The sequence below is a fragment of the Candoia aspera genome, chromosome 3 (genome assembly GCF_035149785.1).
Source record: "Candoia aspera isolate rCanAsp1 chromosome 3, rCanAsp1.hap2, whole genome shotgun sequence".
NCBI lineage: Eukaryota > Metazoa > Chordata > Lepidosauria > Squamata > Boidae > Candoia > Candoia aspera.
This window is the reverse complement of record NC_086155.1, coordinates 203,258,571-203,284,187: the sequence shown is the minus strand read 5'-3', so window position 1 is coordinate 203,284,187 and position 25,617 is coordinate 203,258,571. Positions and strand designations below refer to the sequence as shown.

At 39.5% G+C, this 25,617-nt stretch overlaps 1 protein-coding gene across 1 annotated transcript in view; it reads left to right on the top strand.

The window, feature by feature from the left end:
- The first annotated feature begins 2,243 nt into the window (after positions 1-2,243).
- Positions 2,244-25,617, top strand: part of FAM135B (family with sequence similarity 135 member B) — a 135,435-nt gene continuing 112,061 nt past the window's right edge. The window contains exon 1 of the mRNA XM_063300278.1: positions 2,244-2,392. The gene's annotated coding sequence lies outside the window, so the exon portion shown is untranslated. The remainder of the gene's footprint in view (positions 2,393-25,617) is intronic.

The window sequence follows — 25,617 nt, the reverse complement described above, 5'->3', positions numbered from 1 at the left end:
CATCCATCCACCTTGCCCTTGGTCGGCCCCTCTTCCTTTTGCCCTCCACTCTCCCTAGCATCAGCATCTTCTCCAGGGTGTCCTGTCTTCTCATTATGTGGCCAAAATATTTCAGTTTTGCCTTTAGTATCATTCCCTCAAGTGAGCAGTCTGACTTTATTTCCTGGAGGATGGACTGGTTGGATCTTCTTGCAGTCCAAGGCACTCTCAGAATTTTCCTCCAACACCACAGTTCAAAAGCATCCATCTTCCTTCTCTCAGCCTTCCTTATGGTCCAGCTCTCGCAGCCATATGTCACTATGGGGAACACCATTGCTTTAACTATGCAGACCTTTGTTGTCAGTGTGATGTCTCTGCTCTTCACTATTTCATCGAGATTTGTCATTGCTCTTCTCCCAAGGATTACGCGTCTTCTGATTTCCTGACTGCAGTCAGCATCTGCAGTAATCTTCGCACCTAGAAATACAAAGTCTTTCACTGCTTCTACATTTTCTCCCTCTATTTGCCAGTTATCAATCAAGCTGGTTGCCATAATCTTGGGTTTTTTGAGGTTTAGCTGCAAGCCAGCTTTTGCACTTTCTTCTTTCACCTTCATCATAAGGCTCCTCAGTTCCTCTTCGCTTTCAGCCATCAAAGTGGTATCATCTGCATATCTGAGATGGTTAATGTTTCCTCCAGCGATTTTAACTCCAGCCTTGGATTCCTCAAGCCCAGCATGTCGCATGATGTGTTCTGCGTACAAGTTGAACAAAAAAACTGAGGCCCCAATCTGTCCATTGATTATGCTTGTTGATTACCTTTAACATATCTGGGACAGAGGTAGTGCAACCGCCCTGGTTCTATTTGATATCTTGGCAAGTTTTGATGTTATCAATCACAGTATCATGAGGCGGAGATGGGCGGCGAATACATTTATAAATAAATAAATACATACATACATAAATAAATAAATAAATATTATTCTGGACCACTTGCAGGGATTAGGAGGGGGAACATGGTGTTCTGCTGGTTCTCCTCCTTTCTCTGGGGTCAGGGTCCAGCTGGGGTTGACATGGGGGAGATCAAACCAGAGACCTGTCTTACATTGGGTGTTTCAAAACTTGGCAATCACATCCCTCCTGTTTAACATATCTATCTCTGACCAGATTCATTAGTTTTAAGTCACCTCTGCATTGGGAAGGCTACAATATCGATATGATAGATGATATAGTGCAGGTAATAAAAGTGAAGAATCTGTCAGAAGAATGGAGCTGACAATTCTAATTCAGCATCCCACCCTAAAATTCAAACTCCATTCACTTTGTCTGAGAGTGGGATTTTTAAAATCTTTAGGTTTCTTTTCCCCATCTCACTGATGAAAAAAAAAAAAGCTTTATTTTGATATTTTTTTCATTAAAAAAAAACACTCAACAAACATTTCACTCTCTGCCCCATAATTGTTTAACTCCTTTTGAATGAAACAAAAAGACAGGTGCAAAATTTGACCATGTAATGTCTGCCTTACACTTTCTAAACCTCTTAAAAATAAAATTACAACTTACAAACTTATTTTAAGGTAAGTATTTGTACAAAGACCAATGGGAGTTGCTAGTTGCTTCTTCTATTCTTCCTTAAGTTTCTTTGAATAGTTCCTCTATTTTTTCCATTTTTATGAGAATATAATTTTGTCTTACAGATCTCAGGTATGCCATGAAATTGTTCTCCATTCCTTTCCATTCCATTCCATTCCATTCCATTCCATTCCACTCCACTGTTTTTTAGTCTCAGCTGTGTATGAGTCTTCTGGGGTCTGCTGAATGATTTCTGGTTTTAATGTGGGTATTCCTTTTAGGGGACAGAATGAGCTATCCCTTGGCACTTCCTACGGCTCTCTCTGTTCCACATCCTTCCTGCTCTTGAAGATACCTTTTGTCTCCATCTTCTGAGAAGGAGGTTGTTTCAGGAGCTTGGTCCCTGACCAAGAACAGCTTCATGCCACAGAAACTATACCTGACAATTACTTTCAGCTTGCACTGCAACTAGCCTTGGGTCCTGCCTGGAAAAGAAGGAACCAGGAGTTCTAGCAGCTGTTGCACTGTGGAGTGCTGCCAAGTTCTGTAACCATAGCAACAGCATCAGCACCATCCACATCCTCCTCCTCCTCCTCCATCTCCTCCTCCTCCTCTTCAGCATCATCAGTATCAGGAAAAGCAGCAGCAGTCCGGGTAGGAGCCAGAGCCTGGAAGCATTGGCTGCAATTTAACAAGCTGGCTTTGTCGGACTGCTCAGCCGCTACAACTGTGAGATGCAGCAATCGTTACTCTGTCATTTTCTGGAAGATGGACAGATAGAAGAGGAGGGAGAAAGAAAGAGATGAAAACAGTGCACTGCAGAGGAGCCAAAGGATATCCAGGTAAATGCTGCTACCTCCCCATTTCTGTGCACCAATCCCTTGCCCTTGATTGCTTTTGTATTTGTGCATCTTTCTGATTGCTAATTGTTTTAAAGGTATACAGATAATGATTTTTCCTCCATCAGCAATGATTGCTTCCCCCCCCCTTTTTTTTTTTTTAAAGAGAAGCTTCTCTTTTTCCTCCTTCATCAGCAACTGAGTGGGAAAAAAAAAATCACATATGTTCAAAAAAAGAAAAAAAAAAGGTTGATCAAATGATGTATATTGTTGAAGGGAAATGATGTGGAAGAGGTACAATTCACCAAGAAGGTGAAAAGAACTGCTGGCAGAGTTTATTCAGAATAAAAAGTGAGCAGTTGTTTAGATAAGAGGCTGACATAGCAATAGATAATCGTCTTACACACACAGACACACACACTCATATTGCTACACTTTGGCAGAACATCTATCAGAGTGATTTAATTGACATTGACTCAGATCTCTCTCTCTCTGTCTCTCTGTGTTGTTTGTGTATCTGTAATTACGTATATTGTGTACAATGAAACAAGATTACATACTGGGAAAATAAGAAAAAGCTAAGATGCAACTGGGGGTGGTGAGCTTATGAAACCCCATGTTATCAACACATTGGTTTACACAGTTTGATGCCTTATCATGCGTCAGAGTATTGGATCAACTAATCTGGTATTAGATACACAGAGAAGCAGCCATTCGTCAAGGTTTAAGGCAGAGGTCTTCTCCAGTTTTTCCAGATCTGATCTTTCCAGATCAAAAGCTGAACTTGCAATCTTCTGTCTAAAAAACATGTGCAACTCACTTGAGCTGAAGGTATGTTCAGTCTGGTGTGACAGAGTGTGGGCAGTCTTGCGTGAACAGAATCTTTGAGTCAGGTATTAATTTGGCTTAGATTCCTTGGAATGCTCTCTTCCAAGCTTCAGTGTTACTAAAGCTTTTTCCTGGACTATAATCTAATGCAGTACACATTTAATTGGGAGTAGATCATCATCATATCAGTGGGACTTATTTGGGGTGAGCAAGTACATGATTCTGCTGCAAATCCACTGAGTCCAATATAAGTTGAAAGAAGCTGTATTAGTTGCATTTTTCTTAAATGTAAGTTGTGTATGATTATCCCCACTTAACACCATATTATCTCTGTGCTCCTATGATTCACCAGCCACTTCAGCCACAATTCTAAGAACTTCTAATTTTGTTCCTGACTTGAATTGCTGCTCCTTCTTTTATGTGTAAAGAGCTTGATTGTTTGTGTTATTAAAAAACCTAGAATAATAAAGTTGGAAAGGGGAATTTAGGTCACTGAGTTGAACTACCTATTAATGCAAGTATTCCAATAGACGCTATCCAACTTCAGCTTGAACATACCCAATGCAGGAGAACCCACTACCTCCAGGGTAATATGAGTTAATTAACAATAAATTATTATTTATATATAAGGGATCAAAAAAAAAATCCCAGAGAAGTTAGATATGAACCAAAAAAAACCAGACTTTACTGGGCCTGCCCAGGGCAATTAAAATCAATCAAAATGCAGAGAAAAGCAGGAGTGATGTGGAGAATAATATTGTGTGCTTATGAATATGGTCCATTTTTTGCCACCTTCTGGTGCACAACTGTCACTTGTAACACTTTCTTCACCATTCCTGCCAACAGAAATGTCAATAAATTACTTTCTTTAAACTTATGATTATGTACCCAGGTGAATATAATAGTAAAAGCATAGGACCTGTATGAGTGTGTCCATGTGTGTTTGTAGGTATATATATATATGCTTACAAGTGACGTTTAGGGAATGAAATAAATTCATATTGTTCAATTCTCCTATGAAATACATTTAGGTCAAAAGTGGCAGTCATTACAAGTACACCACATCCCTCTTTCTCTGTGTGTGCAAGTTGGAGGGCCGGTGGTCTTTTCCAGGTCAGCAAGCAGAGATAAAATGAAAAGCTTCATAGGATCCAGGATGCTACCTCTTACTGTGAGCTTTGGGAAATGATTATTCAGCTGTGGTGATATCTCTTAGCTCCTAGTTTCTGAAAATCAAAAATAGACTGATCTTTACCTATTGAGCTGGATGTCACTGCAGTGTTGATAAGGAAGAATGAAGGTCTTCCTGAATTGATCAAAACCATCCCTTACTTTACCAGTCATGGATGCATCCATTGTGAGGAATCCTTGCAATGTTTTTAGATCTGGTAGCTCTATCTTGCCCAACACTTAAACTTTCAGCCTATCCCATCTAGGAGATAATGCTATTTGGAGTGGATACATGCATTCTGCTCAGTTTCTCCTCTCTTCACCTAGAATGGGCATACATTGGCTTCATTTTCCTCTACCTCCAGGGTTTTGTTTTGTTTTTTTTTCTTTTCAATTACAAATTCTTCCCAGTCTATTTAGGGAGAAATCTCTGATTTATTTTTGTTTTTAATGAATAATGAATCACAAGTCATTAAGCATACTACAACATGAACACAAAACATACAGTCAGTTTTCAAATGTGCACACCCATTCACATAAACTAGACAACTGGGAGTACAGTGCAGAATTTACAAGTTTCTTGCTCGAGTTGACTGGGAATATTTTTGTTTATTCATTTCAGTGAATAATATCCCTTCCTTTCCTGCCAGATCCACCACTGCGTTTCCAGAGCAAAATACCTTGGATCCCTAAAATACATCATTAAAACTTTGATCAGGTATACTACAGAATGAACTAAAAACATTTTTACCCATCTATACCCCAAACATGCAGGTTCTGGTTGTATTTGTTGAAATGAAGGAACCTGTCTAAAAATTTCAGATTTGCTACTTTAATTCAGCAGATTAAAGCCGATTAATTCATTCAGATTTTAAAGAGCTAACTATACAAAGCCCTCTGCCTGGAAGACAGACCTATAGATTTTTCCTCCTCCTCCTCCTCCTCCTCCTCCTCCTCTTGCATTCTGGACAGTTTACAAGGAAATTTGGAAATGTTGGCAAGTTTTTATTTTAAAAACGGGAACTAAACTAAATGCTTACCCATTAGGCTTATGGGGAAAGGCTTTAGAGCATGTATAACACATTCAGAAAGCCTATCCAGTTCCTGGAATTATTAGACAAGGCCTCGGAGCAACATGGAATAAAACTATATGGCTGCTTCAGTTTTAGAAACACAGGATCCACATTAATGCAACAGTTTGGAAGGGGTGCTTTGCTCTAAGGATCATTGAAGCAAAACACCTCTTTGAAGATTAATTATTCTACCTAATCTATATTTTTATATGCCAGACTTCAAGCCAACCATGCATTTTTTTTTTCAACTAAGAGATGAGTCTGTTTCTTAATATAGATGCCCTGAAACCACTGCTGAACAAAAGGTACTTATTAGGAAGGGTGACTTCCTTGTTTAATGCTGCTGCTTGTTTTTGTGCTTTTCTTTGGCTTATTAGTTTAGCATAATAAAATAACATTAAGAAGATGAGTGATTTCTATTGAAAGAAGTGGGGTTGTACTGTAGACATTTGGACCCAGCCCTCTGGAAGTTTTTATGCACATCCCCCCCCCCTTTTTTTCTTAAAGAAATGGAAGCCGTGTACTAAAGCATTCATGCATTTCCCAGGCATTTGGATTGAGTTCTGGCAAAAGTGCTGGGGCAGAGGGGGGATTATTCCCTCATAAGAAACTAAGCTAAAATATATGTGTTAAACATTACAGTATATTTTCTAGTTTCATTTTAATGGGAAGTTTTAAGGACTCTGCTGCTGAATAAGAGATATGAACTTGGGGGGCAGGGGGCTGTAAAAAGCTTTCCTTGGATTAGTAAATTCAAAATCTGGGCCTGAGAATAATATTTGATGAGGCTTTCCCTACCTCTGTGTCTCCTTGCTATCTCCAAAACCTTCCCACAACAGGCCCCTAAAAAGCAACGCTATGATGATAGTATCTTGTGAAACTGCACTGGGTTATGATGCCAGGGACAGCCATGAACGCTCTCTCTCTGCCCCTTTCTCCCTTCTCCCTCTCCTTGTTCCTTCCCTTTTTCTCAATTGCATTGATGCACCAGGCTGAAAGAGTCCGTTAATACAAAACTCAGAATAAAATGGGGGATTTTCTTGAAGGACTGAATCCAGATAGCCTCTTCATGTGTCCTTCTATTTGATAATTCTGGGGTAAGAAAAGAAGAGTATCAAAAAAAATATGCCCATCTCTACCATGCAGTGAAAGCTAGGGAGAAATGTTGCCGCTGTGTTCTGGTCATGGGAATTCTGGAATATTGAATCCTTTTTTTTCTTTTTTTCTTTTCTTTTGGCCACTAAAGGAAATAGAATGATAGATGTAATGGAGACAAAGCAGTCCTCCCATACAGGATAAATGGAGTCCAGGTAGAGCTTTAGAAATGGAAAAGAACAGCTGAACAAATCTGAAAAGTAGCAGGTTGAGAAGAATCATAGTCCCCCTCCCCCCCCCCAAAAAAAAAAAGAAAAGGAAAAGGAAAAAGCATTTGGAAATGTTGTTGATTAGGCTCAAGAATACACATTTCCCTCGGGCTGTTTGGTGATGTTCCATATCTGGGCTTATTTATATATTTATTTATTTCTCAAATTTGTACTAATGCCCATTTCTCCCCAAAGAGGGACTCTGAGCGGTTAATTCCTCCTGGTTTGCAAGGGCTGCATTTCAAAAAGCAGGAAGGCCAGGACAAAGAAAGGAATGAATTCAGAAGGAAAAAAAAAAACAGATGAATTTCATCTGTCTTTATTTTAATTCCATTACATTAACCACAGCTCATTTGATTGCTCCTCATGTATGTAGTCTTTTTCTTTTTTTCCTGTCAAACTCAGAATTAAAATTCATTGGTGACTTCTAAAGGAATTCAAGAGGCTTGTGGTTGCTCATAGTCAGGGTCCCCAGTCACGCAGAGTCAAACTGAATGTAGACATGTGTAAAGAATTCAAGAGGAGGCAGCTGTCTTCAACAGAACAGAGCAAAGGCTCTGAAGGGGCAGAGATGGGCTGCGATACTGTCAAAACAAACATACCAGCAGATTTTTTTTTAATAGATCAGAGTGCAAGTTATTTGGGGGAGGGGGAGACAAGGAGAACCATTGGCTTTTGAGCACCCTGCCAGGGCTCACCTTCCTGGGATGCAACCAGGTAAAAAAACCTTAAAATTTATTTAATTGACTCTAATTTGGTTAATGAGATTTGATCTTTTTTTTCTCTATCATCTATCTATCACCTATCTATCTTTAAAATATCTATTTAATCTTGTTTTCTCTATGGTCACATTAAAAATTAGAGATGAGCAACAACTTTTATAGCAGCTTTGGGTTGGGACATGTAGATCTGGTACTCAGTAAAATATCTAGGCCCTGCCAAGCTTCTACTCTTACCTTCTGGTAAAGACACAGACATCTAACTTCATCCTTCATCTCATGCTCACAAATACTTTCTTTGTTATATAGACCAACTTGCCTTCTCTCTCAGTCTGCAGTGTGTAGGAAATGGTGTAATTGGAGGTGGGTTGTTCTCCACCTGCCCCTCCATTTATAATTTCAAAGCTTTAAAAAAAATACTTCTACTGCTGTTCAACATCAACTCCATTTATCCCTTAAAATAACAGTGGCCATAGCTTGTGGTGAGCAAGCAGTAACCCAGCTACTACCGTCTGTATGTGCTGAGAGATCATTTCTGGTATCAGAACCAGAATTGGTACTGTGTCATTGTCCATGAAGAAGTTACTTGTGGGTGGACATGAATGGAAGAAATGCTCTGTTCTTCCACATCATGACTAAAATCTCCCCTCCTTTTTTTGAGGGGGGTGCTTTTCCAGGTGGAAGGACATTTTTAATTTAGATAAGTCTTCCTCTTTCCCTGAGAAATATGTCCAAAGCAAAGGAGAAATCCTATGATACCATTTCTCTGGTCAAGGGAAATCAGTTACACCATTTCCTATACACTGCAGACTGAGAGACAGGGAGAGAGAAGGCAAGTTGTTGTAGAGTATATAACAAAGGAAGTCTTTGTGAATCTGAGATGAAGAATGGAGTTGGGTGTCTGCATTCATTCATTCATTCGTTCGTTCATTCATCCATTCATTCAATTAATTTATATAGCCACCCATCTCAGACCAGTGACCAGATACCAGTGGTATCTTCACCAGAAGGTAACAGTAGCAGCTTGTCAGGCCTAGATATTATACTGAATTCTCTAAATGTGATTCTGAATGGTTCCTTTGCTGTTGATTACAAGGAGCAAGAGATCTCAATGATTATTTTGATGATGATGGAGTAGATAAAACTTCCTTTAAAATGGTGCTTAAACCCATGTATAGATTATCCTCCAGGAATATCTATATTTCTCAATGTATATATTTATATTAAGTGTGTTTGTGCTTGTATACAGTATGTACATGTGTAACCAAGACTGGTTTATACAATTAGTGTATTTATGGCAAATCCTAAAGGGAAGTTTCTGAATGCAAAAAGATTTATATCCAGTACTTCAGCAACAATAGCTATTGCGATGGCTCTTTGTTAGACTTAAAGCAATCCTTCAGTTATAACACCTTCTCCCATTCCCAGCTTAACAGGCAGCTTGTTCCCTAAGCAAATATTGAAATGTTATGTCTTCAATGTGTTACTTTCATTTCATGCATCACCATTACTGCAATCATGCAGAGAGCTGATTTTAAACATTGCCCTTAGATATGACTTTAACAGAAAAATAATTCAGTAGTTGGATTCAATAGCCTTGCCAATTGCAGCTTTTCAGTGGGATTTGATTTTATTTCACGCATCCAAGGATTATGAGGACGTAGGCTGCCAATACATCTCAGAGAATGTATCTGTTGTTGACTATAGATCGAAAAGCAGGAACAAAAAGTGAGTCATGAATGAACTAGGACATTTGGGAGAAGGATAAGCTACATTTGGAGTCCTTGGTGCTGTCTGAGCTTGGTTATTTGCTTGCTGGTGTTTCATTACCTGACTAGGTAACATCATCAATGCTCTAATGATGTTACCTAGTTGGGAAATGAAATTCCTGCAAGCAAACAGCCAAACTCAGACAGCACCAAAGACTCCGTAGTTCAACGTTGAGCTACATATACTTTTTTCTATTGGAAGCTGCATTTTCTTCTTTACAATCTTGTATCATGTGTCCAACACAGGTGTGCCTTTAAAAGGGTGTGAGATCATTCAAACTTGCAGTCTTCTTATTTATAATCTGGACCCAGACCTATTCGGAACAGATATTTCATGCAACGGTATTAATCAGCTTGGCTTTCTGCATGTAGGACTGGAGGACAGGACTATTGTATCTTCACAACAGCTTGATTTATAGTGTTGCAAATTGGTTGGTGCAGTGCTTTAAGCAAACACCACTAGTTCTGACCACAGACTCTGTCTAGATATGCAAAGCTGTCATACACCGAGTAAGGTCACTGGACCATCTAAACTAGTGTTGTCTATTACAGAAGAGCCGTTTAGAGTTTTAAACCCAATTCTCCTTTGCTTCTTGAGCTTCTTTTAACTAGACCAAACCATGGAACTGTTGAGTGTAAAATATATCCTTACTTGTGAATTCCCCTGCCATTCACATAAGTGGCTTAGCATAGAGTTTAAGGCAGGACTAGAAACTGATGTCAGGGATCACACGAAGCCCCTACACAATTTTCTTCAAATTCAGTAGAAACTGCTGATTTAGAAACTAGGTTTTACCACTTTTTTTCTCCCAGGAATAATAGCTAAAACAGGAGACTTCATTCCTGATAGGCTTAATATATATATATATATATATATATATATATATATATATATATATATATATATATATATATTACAAAATAAAACCCAGATGCACTCATAAAGAAAAATCTGAATCAATGCATCTCCCTGATGCAATTGCTGCATCTCATTAGTGTCACATCTCTAACGACATTACTGTATCATAGCTATTTTCACCAAGCTGAACATCATGTGCTTTAGGATGATGGTTTTGTTTTAGCTACAACTGTGAGCTCCATCACCACAAGAAGATAATGTTTTGGACACTGCTTATATGTACAGTATCTTGCTATAGCTGGCAGTGAGTGAGAAGGGATCATGAAGTCATGATGGAAAGAAAATGTCAACCTAGTGTGCAGCAACTATTGGGACAAGTAAAATTCCATTCTAGGAATATTAGGAAAGTCAAGAAAAATGAAACTGCCTGTATAATAATGTATTTGTATAAATCTTAAGTGCAACAGTACTTGGGATGCTATGTAAAGTTCTAACCACTGCACTTTGTTTTAAAAAATGCATATCTGAAACAAGGGCAGAAAGGGGCAATCCTAAATTAATATGGGGCTAGAAGAGTTCCATAAGAATAATGGCTACAGTGTTTGATGCTCTTTGGCTCAGAGGAAAGGTGACAAGGTCGAGGGCATGATGGGGGTCTATGAAGCCATGTGTATCATGGGTAATGTGGCCAGAGAAGTTTATCTCCCTGTCTCACAATGTTAGAAATTTGAATCACCCACTGAAATTAAATATGAGACAGGAAGATTCAGAATGGGCAGAAGGAAGGGCCTGTTGGCACGTGTCATAGTTAAATGATAGAATTTGTTGCCAAAAGATGGGATGGTGGCAACTAACCTGGCTGGTTCTGAAGAAGATTAGACAAATTCATGGAGGATTGTGGTGTTAATGACTACTACTCTTGATGGGTGTATATACTTTAAGAATTGAAGCCAGCTTGCCTTAAATACCACCTGCTGAGCTCCAAGAGAAGTCTATGTGCCTTGGGTTTTCTGAATACAACTAGTTAGACTCCGCATGATACAAAATGCTAGAAGAAAAACAACTTTGGCCTAATACAGGTAATGCGGCCAACTTCTCTGGCCACATTACCAGTGGCTTCATAGATTCTGGTTCTTATTTTACTTCAGAATGATGCATGTTCTACTGATTTGTTAGTCTGCTTGCTTGTTTTCTTCTTCTTTTCAATTCTGTTATAGAGGTGGTACCAAAATCCCCTGAAAATGTTCCTTCTAGAGAACATTTTGTTGATGAGGTGATGATCCTATTTCATGGCAAACCATACTGCAGTTGCACTGATTTTGACTCAGCAGGTTGCATTAACCCAATCATTGCTATTTATAAATCAGGGTTCATGGCGCTGTCTAGCATGTTGTGTGAACCAAGCCAAATGTGTATTATTCCATAAACCATACTTAAGCCAAGCACAGCTAGGAACAGTTGTGAACCTGGTTTAAGATCTTAATTTTTTTAAAGAAAATATTTCTTAGATTTATATTTGGTCTTTCTCCAGGAGCTCAGTGCTTGTGTATTTCCAGTATTATTACTGATAGCTACAGTATGTGTGTTGATACCCATTAATCTGTGGCAGAGTAATTTGCATATGTTGATCTATTTAGTCCTCCAGATTCATGGTTTGGCAATTTATTGTGAATTCGGACTAAATTAAACATTTCCTTTCAGGTCTTATTTTCTTTTTTAAGACATGAATCATTTGCACTGCTTTTCAATTTCAAGTTTCTGGAGATAGGGGCCTATCATCGCCTTAGAGTTCTTCTGTGCAATCCACCACCAAGACATTCTAGTTTGACAGGCACATAAGGCAGAATCTTTCCAGTAACGCTTTCCCAGAAATGCAGTCCTCTCTTAAAAGGAAAAAGATTTAGACTTTCCTGACTTTGTTACCAAGGGAAGCAAAGACTATTTTGTACTTGCTAAGAGGGTTTGCTTTGACCCGCTCTATTTCTCTTCTTTTGCTGCTTCCCATATTCTCTTGTTTAAGAATTGTTTTGCTTGCTAAGGCTATGTTTAATTTTATGCTGTTTTTTTCTATATCTGATAAGGTATCTCCCCACCACCACCACTGTGCCTGCATGTATTCATTCACCACTAAAAGATCACATAGAGGGAACAAATCATAGATTCCTGAAACTTTTTAATGAAAATCATGGAGCTTTTACAACCGCATGATACTATAATTGTATCCGTGTAGAGCTGTGACCTCTTCTCTTTCCTAGATTTATCTCTTCTACCAGTGCTTAAGTTTTTTTTTTCCCCTTGTTCTATTCTGGTAGATTACTTGTTTTCTAATTCAGTAAATCTGGAAATATATATCTGTCTGTCTGTCTCTCCATCTTGGAAGAATAATGCAAGGGCAAATCATTCCCATAATGTTGCCAGGAAATCTACCTGGAGGTGCTCCTGAAGTCACCATAAGTCAAGCTTGACTTGGAGCAGTCTTTACCTTGCAGCAGGTAGCAGCACTAGCTGACCTTACCTGTCCTTCAAAAGCTAATCAAGATCACACCTGGATGAAAAGTCTGGCAATCCGTGGATGAAGATACTAGCACATTATATCTGTACTGTTGCCTAGAGAACTACACAATCATATGCAAAAACTCACTAAGAGTTCATTGCCACACTCACCAGCACTGATGAAGTTACCTAATTGGGTCATCAAATGTCTGCAAGCAAACAACCGAGCTCAGAGAGCACCAAGGACTCCACAGTTCAACCTGAAGCTACGTATATTCTCTTCTATTGGAGTTCATCTTAAGTCAAAGATTTAATGTTTCAATTAGAGATCTTTGGGCCTCTAGTGTTCAGCTGGATAAAAATGTCAAGTGCAATGGTCAGAAATAGACAAGGCAGTGATTAAAAAAGTAAAAGTGAGTTCCAGGCTTGGGATCATAAGGAAAGGGGCTGCAAATAATTTCATCTGGGCTTTGCTTTTTGTTCACTGGGTGCAGAAAGGAGAAATTTGATCAGAGGTTGGAAATGTTTATCAGAAAAAACAAAAACAAAAACAAAGAAAAACACATTTTGCTATTCATATCTTTTCCAAAGTATGTTTCCTTCAATTCAGTACAACTTCCATGAAACTGAATGTTTCTGTACAGTTGATACCCACAGTTCTCCAAGTGCCGAATATATCAGTTAAAACTGAAAAAAGAATATATATATATATATGTATGTATGTATGTATGTATGTACATATACATACACACACACAACCAACATAAAAATGAACTGAGATGAAATCAACAGCAGCAAGTTTTAGAATAATTACAACCTGAAAATCACAGCAATAAAGATAACATGTGTGAAGTTATAGAAATGCACAAACACACATGCTGGTGTGTGTGTGTCTGTGTGTGTATTGATCATGCCAAGCTGTGGAATGTCCTTAGGAAAATGGCAGTCTTAGAACTTCTCATTGTCATCATGCAAAATTGATAGGTGGACCTTCTCCAAAATAACATGTCCCAACCTGGTCTTCCCGGTCTTCCAATGGTACAGGGCCACAACTAGGGTCTGTGTCACCTGATGTCCTGACTACCAGGAAACACACTGAGACAATGACTTGGTCTCTAATATTTATTACTAGTACTTAACAAGAATCCTAACAAACTGAGGAAGTGTGGGAAAAACCCAGCCATATAAACCCCAAGGGTTAAGGCGGTCCCGATCTGTGTCTCTTTGAATGGCTGAACAGTTCCTCAGTGCTACGCATGCGCTTGACAGTCTGGGTGGGAGCCCCCTGCTCGCCATCCTTACTCATGACATCTGGGGCAAACATGGATTCCATGCCCATTTTGGCACCCCCCCCCCCAGCGTGGCGCCCGGGGCACATGCCCCACTTGCCCCCCCACCCCCCGGTTGCGGCCCTGCAATGGTATACACTGCTGTAACTGAATCCATCTACTGTGCTACTGGTCATCCTCTTTGTCATGGTTCCTGTTCCAATGTTCCTGTGAACATCGTAACCAGTCCCCATGCCATGCTGGTGCTGACACGTGTTACTGTTTGGGAGGGTGCTGCTCTTGTTCTTTGAACCTGGCACTGACGTAGAGACTTTGGAATGTCTATTTGGGTTCTCTCGCCTGTTCAAGGACACTTTCCCGAAGACCGGCAGGAACCGTTAGGAAAACCTGCAGGCTGTGGGGAGTGGACTCTTTCTGACTCTGGGGGGAGGGATTGGAACTGTCCAAGCTTTAATTGTTTGAAAGACCCGAGTTTTCGCCATTCTCAGCTTTGCTCTTGAGCTCGCATACTATCCAGTCATAAATCAGATATCCATAAGCTTCTTGTGTGAGTCTGGTCGGAAACTTGAGTTCATCACACTCTTCTCTTTCCTTCTACCTTTCCGAGAACTATAGACTTCTCCAAAGAGCTCAGTTTTCAAATGGTGAGTCAAATGAGGATAATTTGAGCCTGGTCGTTTATGCCTCAATTTAGTCATCTTGTATACTGATATATATTGAAGGAAGCTGGGTTAGAAGAAGATGAGCATGGTTTTAAAATTGGAGGCAGAAATATCAATAACTTGTGCTACGCTGAAGGCACTACTCAGCTGAAAATGCAAATGGTCTGCAAGCTGTAGTCGTGAAAGTCGGGGAGCACAGTGAAAAAAAAATGTGACTAAGTTTAAAGAAAAAGAAGACCAAAGTAATGACAACAGGTACAACACCCAGCCCTAGAACTGACAATGAAGACACTGAAGTGGTGGATAGCTTCTGCCTTTTAAGTCTATCAACCGTAAAAGTGCCAGCAGTCAAACACACTACAGATTACCACTGATCACCATTCTTGGGGCTGTCTAAAATAAGCATCTATATTCCGTTCTCTGCTTCCAGATAATTAACTAATTTATTACAATGACATGGTTTCTGAGTCTGACATATTTTTCAGTATCCCTGTGAGAATTATATATATTTTTAAAGAGCTGGAGACCTTGCTAGTGATATTTGGAAGGGTTGGAATATTTTTACTGTTAGGAAAAGTGACCTCTACTGCCACAAAGGGGGGAAAAAAAGGAATAGGATACAAACACACATACACACATGGATAAAGGATAAATTCAGATATAATAGTTTTCTGTTGACATGATTGATAAATCACATGTTCCAATTTTAGCTTTCAGACTGTTGCTTTATTTTATGGAATTATGAAAACATAAAATAACAACTGAGATGATCCCAAAATATTAACTATTCTTGCAAAATAGAGTTTGTCATTGTGATAGGATGTGAAGGTACAAACTCTTGACAGTAATGTCCAGCAATATATTTTCCTTCCTGTGTCCCAATATATTAAGTTCACTGTCCATGGAGAATTGTCCAGAATCCATCTCTGAAGTCTGTAAAGAACTAATTCCCTGAAGCTTAAACAAAACAGAAGGACTTCTGATCTGCCAAGTAGATTATATAACTCTTGTGTTATTTTTCTCAAACAACTGGGTTCCTAGTTTGGCTCCAAGGCTCATCCTTCTCCTCAACATCCATCATGAAAACAGAATCATAACATTGGAAGAGATTAAAACAAATACTTTCTCCCATCAGCTATACTTACAGAATTAAAATGCATACCTTATTCTCAGACTGCATGAGTTTCCTTCCAATTTTTCTTGGCAGTGTTTTTAAGTTTACTTGATTTTTGGAGGTATTTAAGGGGCTATCACTACTTTCTCTCACACATATTTCAATCCCTCTGAGACCTGGCTGCCAATCTTACCCAATTTTAGAAAGCTCAATGGATAGAGTTCCATCATGATATCTTTAACTGGGAAAGCCTGGGAGGCTACAGGAGGATGAAAGATGATTATACTGAAATTCTCTTCTCCTTTGAAAGAAAGTTCAAAAGCCATTTATCTCACCAAACTGATTTAAAGCTGGCAGAAAAAAGAGGTTTGTGTCTGTGTGTATGTGTGTGTGTGTGTGTGTGTGTGTGTGTGTGTATGTATATGTATATGTATTCTGCATGGTATCAACGCAAATTATATCCATATTTATATTGTATTGCCTTACAGTTCAGACACCCAAATGTTGCCTGGATTCACCACATTGTACCAAGCCATGATGGTTTAGCTCAGATTTGTTGCAGAAGCCATAGAGCCTAGGTTCATCCATCTTGCTAAGCAATGAACCATGAGATGTCCTACTGAGATCTTGGTCAGTTTGGGATGCTTACATCTTCACAGATCCATTTCATTTGGTTTTGATTTCATGCATTGTGCCAAACTGGACCAACAAAACCACATTATAGCTTAATGAATTATAAGATAATTTCATAGAAGTAGATAACACTCATTTTCCTGTTGCCAAGAAAACACAAAACTAGGAGTGGGAATAATGGGACGTGGGAGGCCAGCTAATGTTATTAAAACAAGCAAGCAATTCTATTGGGTTTGATTGATTTAATACTTGGGCAAATAGTATACAAGTCAAAAAGTGTCATTTTCAGTGATGACTGTACTTATAGAATGTCTTTTAGCTTGGCCGGCCTATTTTAACTAAATCAAGTTCCATAAATGAAAAGAAGAGGCTTTATTTATTAATGCTTCTCATCAGCTAATCTCCAACCATGTATAAACAGAGAGACAAGGTATTTATATCCAATAATTGCCAATCTGAGATCCTTGGATTAGAAGATTGGAAAGGGATTGGCATTCTCAACAAGTATTTGATCATAATGAGAAATACAACCTCTTTTGGGGGAGATGGGCAGTGGCTAAATTTGAATAATAAATAAATAAACCTCCATGAAATCAAGTTTAGGGCACTTCTGTACACCCCGATGACACTGATGTAATGGCTTCTGCCATAGGAGTTTTGGGAGATAAATTAGTTTCCCAAATGGCATAAAATAGTGTCTTTGATCTGCCTCCACTGTTCCATTTTAATATAGCAAGCTTTCAGTGTTTAATCTAATTCACATTTACCTGGGATAGTATATTTAGAGCTGGATTCAAATGGCCTTTCAAAATTCTCCACCAAATTTCTGGGTGGGGGAATCAGATGAATGCTTTCTCCACCTTTCTACAAGAACAAGAAATCCTCCAACTCTCTCAAGGGTAGGACTCACACTTAATTGCTAGTAAAAGCCCCACAAGATCTCTTGTTTTGAACTCTTACCCTGAAATTTAAAGGGAGTTAAGAAGCTTCAGACCACCAGAGACATCGCTGATGAAATGAATGAAAAATTTCACCAACCTCCTCCCGTTGCTGCTTTAGTCATCTCAGAAGCCAGTAAAGGCACAAATACCACATTCCACCCATGAGGATTATTTATTCCTTCTCTTCCTCCTCCTTCTCCTTCTTCTTCTCTGAAAGGAAGTCTGAATGTGTTTTTTTAATCAGATCTAATAAGTATTGTTGGGACTTGCTGCAGTAGCATTACACTTGTAACATTATAAGACACAGGCTTAATTACACTGGGATCATATTAATGTGGTCCCTCCTTCCTCCAACATATATTCACACAGAGAACACAGTTTACCCATATGGTGAACTAGAAAACTTTGACCTGCTTCTGCATGACACAATTTCAGTGATATGGAATACATGAGCTAGGACTTTGCTTTAAAAACTAGGGCTTGCAACACTTGGGATCCAAAGGGAAATTGATAATTAGGAGTGTGTAGGACAGGTGCAGAGTACCCATTGGAAACTCCTTCCAAACCTTGGAAATGATGAAGACACTTTAAGGAGTTGCTGGCAGGTATAAGATGGTGTCTTCAAACATTTAGAAGGACCTCTTCCCTTGAAATTCAAACTATTACTCAGCCCTATTAAAAGTATTGTAAGATCTTCATGTTTAAACACTGAAAACTGTATAGATGTTTCAGCATCACTTCATTAGCTTAAGAGGAAAATGCTTCTAAATTAAAAGTGTCCAAAAAGAACTGAAGTTCCTCTGTAAATACATAACCATTCTAACCTGACCAAGATCTCAGTAGGATTGAGATTCATTTTTCAGCTATTGTGCAGTATACATCTTTAAACTCAAGTCTTTAGCCTTTGGCCAATTAAATAATCCCATCATGTTCCAGAACTGTTATGCCAGTTGGATACCTGAAGGAACAGGCAGCATATAACACTGAGTTTGTCACAAAACCCAGGCATCATCATGACAGTGAAGAAGCAGAAAGTGTTAAAGATGCAGCAAGAATTCCAGTCATTTGGGAAGAATAAGGATTGTTAGCAGGATCCAGGGAGCATGCTTTTTCTGTTGTGATACCTGTTTTAGAATGCTGTCAGGACATTAGATGGCTGCAACCAGGCTAGCCTTTTGGAAAGCTTTTCAGACCTGACTGTTCTCCCAGGCACAAGGGCTGGGAGTTTGTTGAGCCCATTTTAATTTATTGTTGATGGGTTTATCCTCAGTTGCCATTTTCTGTTTTTCTTTAATTATTATTTAGTTATTTGTGGTAAATTTTGTTTTAATGTGCTAGCTGTCTAGAGTTGCTTTGTGAGAAGAGAGGCTATATAAATGGAAGAGAGAGAGAGAGAGGGAGAGGAGGGAGGGAGGGAGGGAGGGAGAGACATATACTGTACTATCACCTCAGCTCCAGCCTGTGTTTCGGATTGTTCAACTCTTCTTAAAAGCATCCATTTTTGTCAGCATCAATGTATTTCAATGAATTTTTTGTCTGTTCATTTTGTGCCTTCAAGTCAGTCTTGACTCCTAGTGACTGTCTGGTCTGGTCCCTGCAGTTTTCTTGGCCACATTTTTCAGGAGAGGTTTTCCACTCCATTCTCCGTTGAGAAAGAGCGACTGGCCCAAAGTCACCCAGTGGCTTCCATGCCTAAGAAAGGACTAGAACTCCAGTTTCCCTGCTTTTAGTCCAGTGCCTTTAAACAATCAACCAAACTGGTTCTCATGTTAATGAATAGGTACAACAAATTCTCTTAAAATATGCACAAGGTCATAAATAAATACTTTCCGATGTGCAGATGTACAGACCCACCTATGATTTTTATTATCGTGTGGTTGTCACTGTCTCTGCCAGTTGAAGTCAAAGCTGGTTACACAATGGGTTCTAATTCCACAGCTGCAGAGTTAAGAAAGATTTAAGGCCAAGTTACTTGATGATCTTGATTGATAACTGGCAAATAGAGGGAGAAAATGTAGAAGCAGTGAAAGACTTTGTATTCCTAGGTGCGAAGATTACTGCAGATGCTGACTGCAGTCAGGAAATCAGAAGACGCTTAATCCTTGGGAGAAGAGCAATGACAAATCTCGATAAAATAGTTAAGAGCAGAGACATCACACTGACAACAAAAGTCCACATAGTTAAAGCAATGGTGTTCCCCGTAGTAACATATGGCTGCGAGAGCTGGACCATAAGGAAGGCTGAGAGAAGGAAGATCGATGCTTTGGAACTGTGGTGCTGGAGGAAAATTCTGAGAGTGCCTTGGACTGCAAGAAGATCAAACCAGTCCATCCTCCAGGAAATAAAGCCAGACTGCTCACTTGAGGGAATGATATTAAAGGCAAAACTGAAGTACTTTGGCCACATAATGAGAAGACAGGACACCCTGGAGAAGATGCTGATGCTAGGGAGAGTGGAGGGCAAAAGGAAGAGGGGCCAACCAAGGGCAAGGTGGATGGATGATATTCTAGAGGTGACGGACTCGTCCCTGGGGGAGCTGGGGGTGTTGACGACCGACAGGAAGCTCTGGCGTGGGCTGGTCCATGAAGTCACGAAGAGTCGGAAGCGACTGAACGAATAAACAACAACAACACTTGATGATTGGGATTTCTCACAATGCATGAACACTACAGTTTCCAGATACAGTCATGACGTGTTAGAGTTAGAAGGTGTCTAACAGGCTGATCAGTTCAGAGTGCTAAAGCGACTCCCATAGACAACTATCTAAACTTGGTGGAAACCTATCAAGTGAAACTGAACCCACCATCTCTTAAGGTAGTCTACATCACTGCTGAAATAGCTTTTGCTGAGAGAGAGCTTTTGTGAGGTCTGCAATACCTTAATTCCATTGCCTAAGAACTTTTTCCCTAAGCCATCAAGGATAGGATAAAAGCTTTTATTTTCAAAGCCTTGAATAAAATGTTTGCGCCTAAACAGCTCATTCACACAGTCGCTTTACCCCTCATCCCCACTTGGCCTGCACGCCACAGCCTGGTACTATTCCATCGTTCCTTGCATGATTCTCCCCAATTCCTTTGAAGATTTACAACCGTTCTCTAAGGGCCTCAGTTTGTTTCCTTTTGATAAGAGGTTCTTCCCAAACAATCAGAGTGTCTTTGGAATGCAGGCAGTTCTCTTACTTGCTGCTTCAGTTTCACATTCCTAATCTCAGTGTTCCTCTATCTAACTTTCTATTTCTACATCTTTGAGTTTTGCATTCAGATGCCTATTATGCCTGAATGCTGAACTCTGACAGCTCCCCCCCCCACCGCCCATTTAGGCAAAGTCAGCTAATTTCTACCCAATGTTTTGCTCTCAAGAATCAGAAAGAACAATTTCTGGTGCATCTTCTCCATGGCAACTTTTCAAATATATAAAGACTATGATCTCTCACCTCCGTCATTCCTTATCTTCTACCATATACACTAAAGTCATTTTTTTAAAGAAAAAACATTCATCAGTGCTTCTCCATTTGCTATTTTTCTATGTGCCAAATATTTTCCTCCAAAGTTGGCTTTCCTTTCCAGAAAGGGAGACAAAGAATTATGTTATTTAGTTCTGTGGAGCTCAATTTCTCTGTAGTTATCTGGGCATCCCAGCTCTGCCTTCTGAGTTGCAGTTGCATGGGAGGCAGAAGGGAAACCGTGAAGAAAGGGAAGGGAAAAGAGAGATTAACAGAGGAATGTGGACAAAAGAAATGTTTGCAGTTTACTGTCTAGCCACAGGCAAAGAGATAATAAACACAGCACTGTATTTTCATTTAACAGCAATAAAAATAGATCCCCTGCTATTCACAGTGTTATTTCTGCATTTTTAACCATTTCATTTAAATTTGATAAAAATAAATTGCTTTTGATCCCCCCCACCCCAAAGGCAAAGAAAAGAATGGTGAAATATTCACAGTTGAATTGCAAGATTTGTTTTTTTACCTTAGTTACAAGGCAATAAAGGATGTGTATGATTATCCTTGTAGAAGTGTCTCCCCAGAGGTCTACGACCTTCCATGCTTCCACATTTCATTTGAATCCCAAGGGAAGACATGATGAGAAAAACTTGGACCTTTTTTTTTTTTTTTTAATCTGCAAGGTATGGGTAGCAGGAAGATTGTAGAGTCATAGTGAATTTTGAAGCGTTAAACAAAAAAGTAAGTAAATATTCTTGGACACTGCAATATTATATAAGCTTTAAAATACTACTGAAATAAATCCTAAAGGACACTGGGCAAAGATCTGAAAATAGAAGAAAATGATAGCAGTTGGAGGAAAAAATTCAACACAGGCTTTTACCATTCTCACTGAGTACAGGGAAACCCACATTTAGCTAAGTATACCAAATGTGGTTCTTGTAAAAATGCACCCCATCTTCCAAACCAGTGATAGTTGGCTGTGCTGTATCGACATCCAGTTTCATCAGCTACGTTAGAACTAAGCCCCACACATCTCCTTTCTTCCAAGGTTTGTTTTCTCTGGCAACTGTTTACTTTGTCATGATAAGCAATGCCCAGGAAATCCATTTATACATAGGTGGTACAGATTGCAGTCTGGCCTGTTCACCAATATTGTGTGGTCAGATCATTGGTTCCATTCCTTTATATAATTTCTCTGTCAGCCAGTGCAGTATAGGACTTAAGGCCCTTGGGGTGACATTGGGTAGATAAAGGGTCTAGTCCACCCTGTTCCATAGGAGCTCACTAGGTGACTTTGGGCCAGCCATTCTCTTCCTCTGCTCACCCTACATCACAGGGTTGCTTTGGTGGGGAAAATAGGTCTTGCCCTGCACCTAGATATAAATAAAAATACTAAAATGCTGCTAAATACAAAGGGTCTATAAAATAACATTGTCTTGCTTCCAGTGGTGATAATTTAAAGAGGTAGGCATCATATTTACAACTTCCCCTCATCCATACTTTGCAACATGCCTTCTTTTTCTGATACCTCTCTCATAAACCAGTTATAGTTTTGGAGAGTCTTTTTTGATTGGAGAGGGGGAAAAAAAAGGCACCAGTGCATTCAATTCTACAGTCCATGGTGTGGTCTGTCAGTTCTGGTGGATCTCATGAATCTGTTTTTGAAGGAACACATGGCAAATTTCTCTTTTGCCTCTGTGTGCTACCTCAGTGAAGCATATGGAGACATGAAATGAGTCCCTAATCCAACCTGAGTTTGTTTATTTATTTATTTATTTATTAAATTTATATCACCACCCATCTCCCCCAATGGGGGACTCTGGGCGGTTTACAATAAAATAACACTAAAAACATAACCACCTAAAATTACCATTAAAATATACATAAAAACAACTGTAAAATCCAAGTGGAGTTGGAACACAATCACTAAGAGGTGCTATGGCACCAGCCATCCCCAGATGGAGCTATCACTCTCCCCCTCCAAGCAAGGTGGCAGAACCAGGTCTTCAGTTTCTTCCGGAAGTCCGAGAGTGAGGAAGCCCGTCTCAACTCCGGGGGCAAGAAGTTCCAAAGGGCGGGCGCCACTGCAGAGCAGGCTCACCTCCTGGACCCCGCTAGATGAAATTCCAATGTTTATCCAATGTTGTTGAAGCTTTTAAAACACCTTCTACAGATCAGCAGTTTGTCGTTACATGTCTCCATAGGACAGAGGAAGCTGTTTTAAGTTTCCTCCAAATGCAGCTGTGAAATAAGAATTGCAAAATAGATTTAAAGTGTTTCTTCTTTGTGTACTTTTCTGAATAATCGCTGGTTGCACTAGCAGGAATGATGTGCTTTATCAAGAGGAAGATATCTTCTCCTGATTAACTCTGGTGGTTCCTGGCAGGTGCACTCTGCATAGGAAATTGCTCTCTGTCAACTGAACAACACTTCCCTATCTGACCTGAACAAGCACAGTTTTGGAGATTTGCATAAGGTATTAAACCTCACAGGCTACTCCCTGAACCAGCATAATCAGAAACTGTGATGGGTATTGTCAGTGCATGTCACTCATTCACAGTTCCAGGGTTAGAAATGTTTTAGCGTCTGTATAGTAGTGTGATAGAAATATCTTTGGGATCACAGTCAAGGAGGTAGAATAATCGTTGCATAAAACTCTATTGGAGTTTATTAGCATAAGATTATGTTGACCATTCCAGGAGTATAGGCATGTGTCTTAAAAAAAAACAAAAAAACCCTGGCAAGTTTGTGCTCCTTGTATGAATGGTCCACTGGGACAGATCTATCAGGAAAAGCCAGTGTAGATGTTCAAAAATGGGGCTACCCAGACACCATGCTAAAAACAGGATTCCAAGCCAGGGTGTGAGCCAGCCTCTCTGTGGGTCTATCAAATCTGAGTTCAGTGAGACGAAAGGAAGCAGTAAAGTTGGCAGAAAAAAAGAAGCTGTGTGGTCAGAGTCTTGATATTGCAGAAAAAATGTTGGCCTGACCTGAAGTATTTATAGTCTGGCTCAATCAAGGAGCACTTCTTGACTGAATGGTCTTTTGGAAAATAAGAGTGGGATATAAAAACTGTGTGAGGATAGTGAATATATAACTCGAGGTTGGCATGTTGTAAAAAATGTTCAGCAGTAATCAACAAACACGAACAAGTAACTGAGCAACAAATCCGTAATGCATTAAAAATCTGCTAAAATGTAAATAGGGAGAGAGACAGACAATAAACTCCTTCATATTGGCTCTGTATCATAAGTATTGCTAATAGTAGATCTGTTCAGTTAAGATTATGATAACGTCTGTCCACGTTTGGTAGAATTGTAGTTCTTGCCTCTGATGTTTCATTATTTTAACTTTATTTGTAACCTTTTCTTGCATGGCAATTAAAAAGGCCTTGTTAATTCACATCTCTATTTTTCAGTGTTGAACAATCCTTATTTTAGTTGCTAAGATTAAGTAAATAATAAGCTCCTGATTTTTAAGCTTCAGGTTTGGGCATGTTGCATTACTGGCGTTCTTATCAACCACTAAGCCTCACTCCCTAAAGCTCCTGCACTGAAAGCATTACTTAGTAGGGTAATTAAAGGTCTCCAACCCCAAAACCAAGCTTGGAGGACTCCCACAATGCAACATGTAGTACAGTCAGAACAATTTTGTTCCTTTGACACTACCTTACTCTAGAAATAGTCCATTATGCTATCCAGCCCATTGTCATGTAGCTTGACTGATAGTAGATCTCCATTCCTCAAGGTGGAGTTTTTACCCTCTGCAGATGTCAGTCCCAGAATCTCTGCCAGCTTTCTGCATCTTTCTCTGTTGCTTTTCTACTGACAAAAGACCATGTTCCTCTCAAGTTTCTGGAATGGACTGTTAATAGTTTTTTTCTCAATGGAAGGCTCCTGATAATGGCCTACCTAATATTATAATTATTATTTTAAATGGCAGTGGACCTCCACATTTGACAGAGAAGTCTTAGCTCAATACCTCTGGAAGTTCTTATGTCTGGGGAAGCTCAGGTAGCAATTATTTAGCACCTGTTCCTTCCCAGCCCATTCTATTTGCAATTAGTGACTATGGCAGTGAAATAATTAACTGATTAAGAAACAGTTGCTACTGTGGGGTGATGCTATGGATTAGATGGCAAATATAAATATTGGGTAGATAACCGTCTGATGATCAAATGTGAAATCTAACATTTTTGGGGGTGGGGGAATTGGAAGAAGCCATGCTATACGTATGGGAGAACTTCTGTTTGGAAGTTTAAAACAAGAAAAAAAAACACCCTTACCCACACATACACAAAACATACAGTGCTGTGAGCTGGTAAAATAGTGGAATGACAGATACACTGCACTAAACTTTTCAGAAGTATGGCTGGAAACATTTCCTTAATAATAGGCATTTCATATTCATCTTAGCCGGCCTTAGGAACCATGCTATTCTTTTTAATTTATTGTTTTCTTTAATTTATATTTTGTATTTTGTGACATGCTTCAAGATGCTTTTATTTAGGTAGTGTGTATGTGTGTGAATGTGTATATATATGTATATACTGTATGTATAGATAGGTAAAGGTTTCCCTTGACGTAAAGTCCAGTCGAATCCGACTCTAGGGGGCGGTGCTCATCTCCGTTTCTAAGCCTTGGAGCCGGCGTTGTCCATAGGACACTTCCGGGTCATGTGGCCAGCATGACGACTCGGAACGCCGTTACCTTCCCGCCGAAGCGGTACCTATTGATCTACTCACATTGGCATGTTTTCGAACTGCTAGGTGGGCAGGAGCTGGGACGAGCAACGGGAGCTCACCCCGCCGCGCGGTTTCGAACCGCCGACCTTCCGATCGGCAGCTCAGTGGTTTAACCCGCAGCGCCA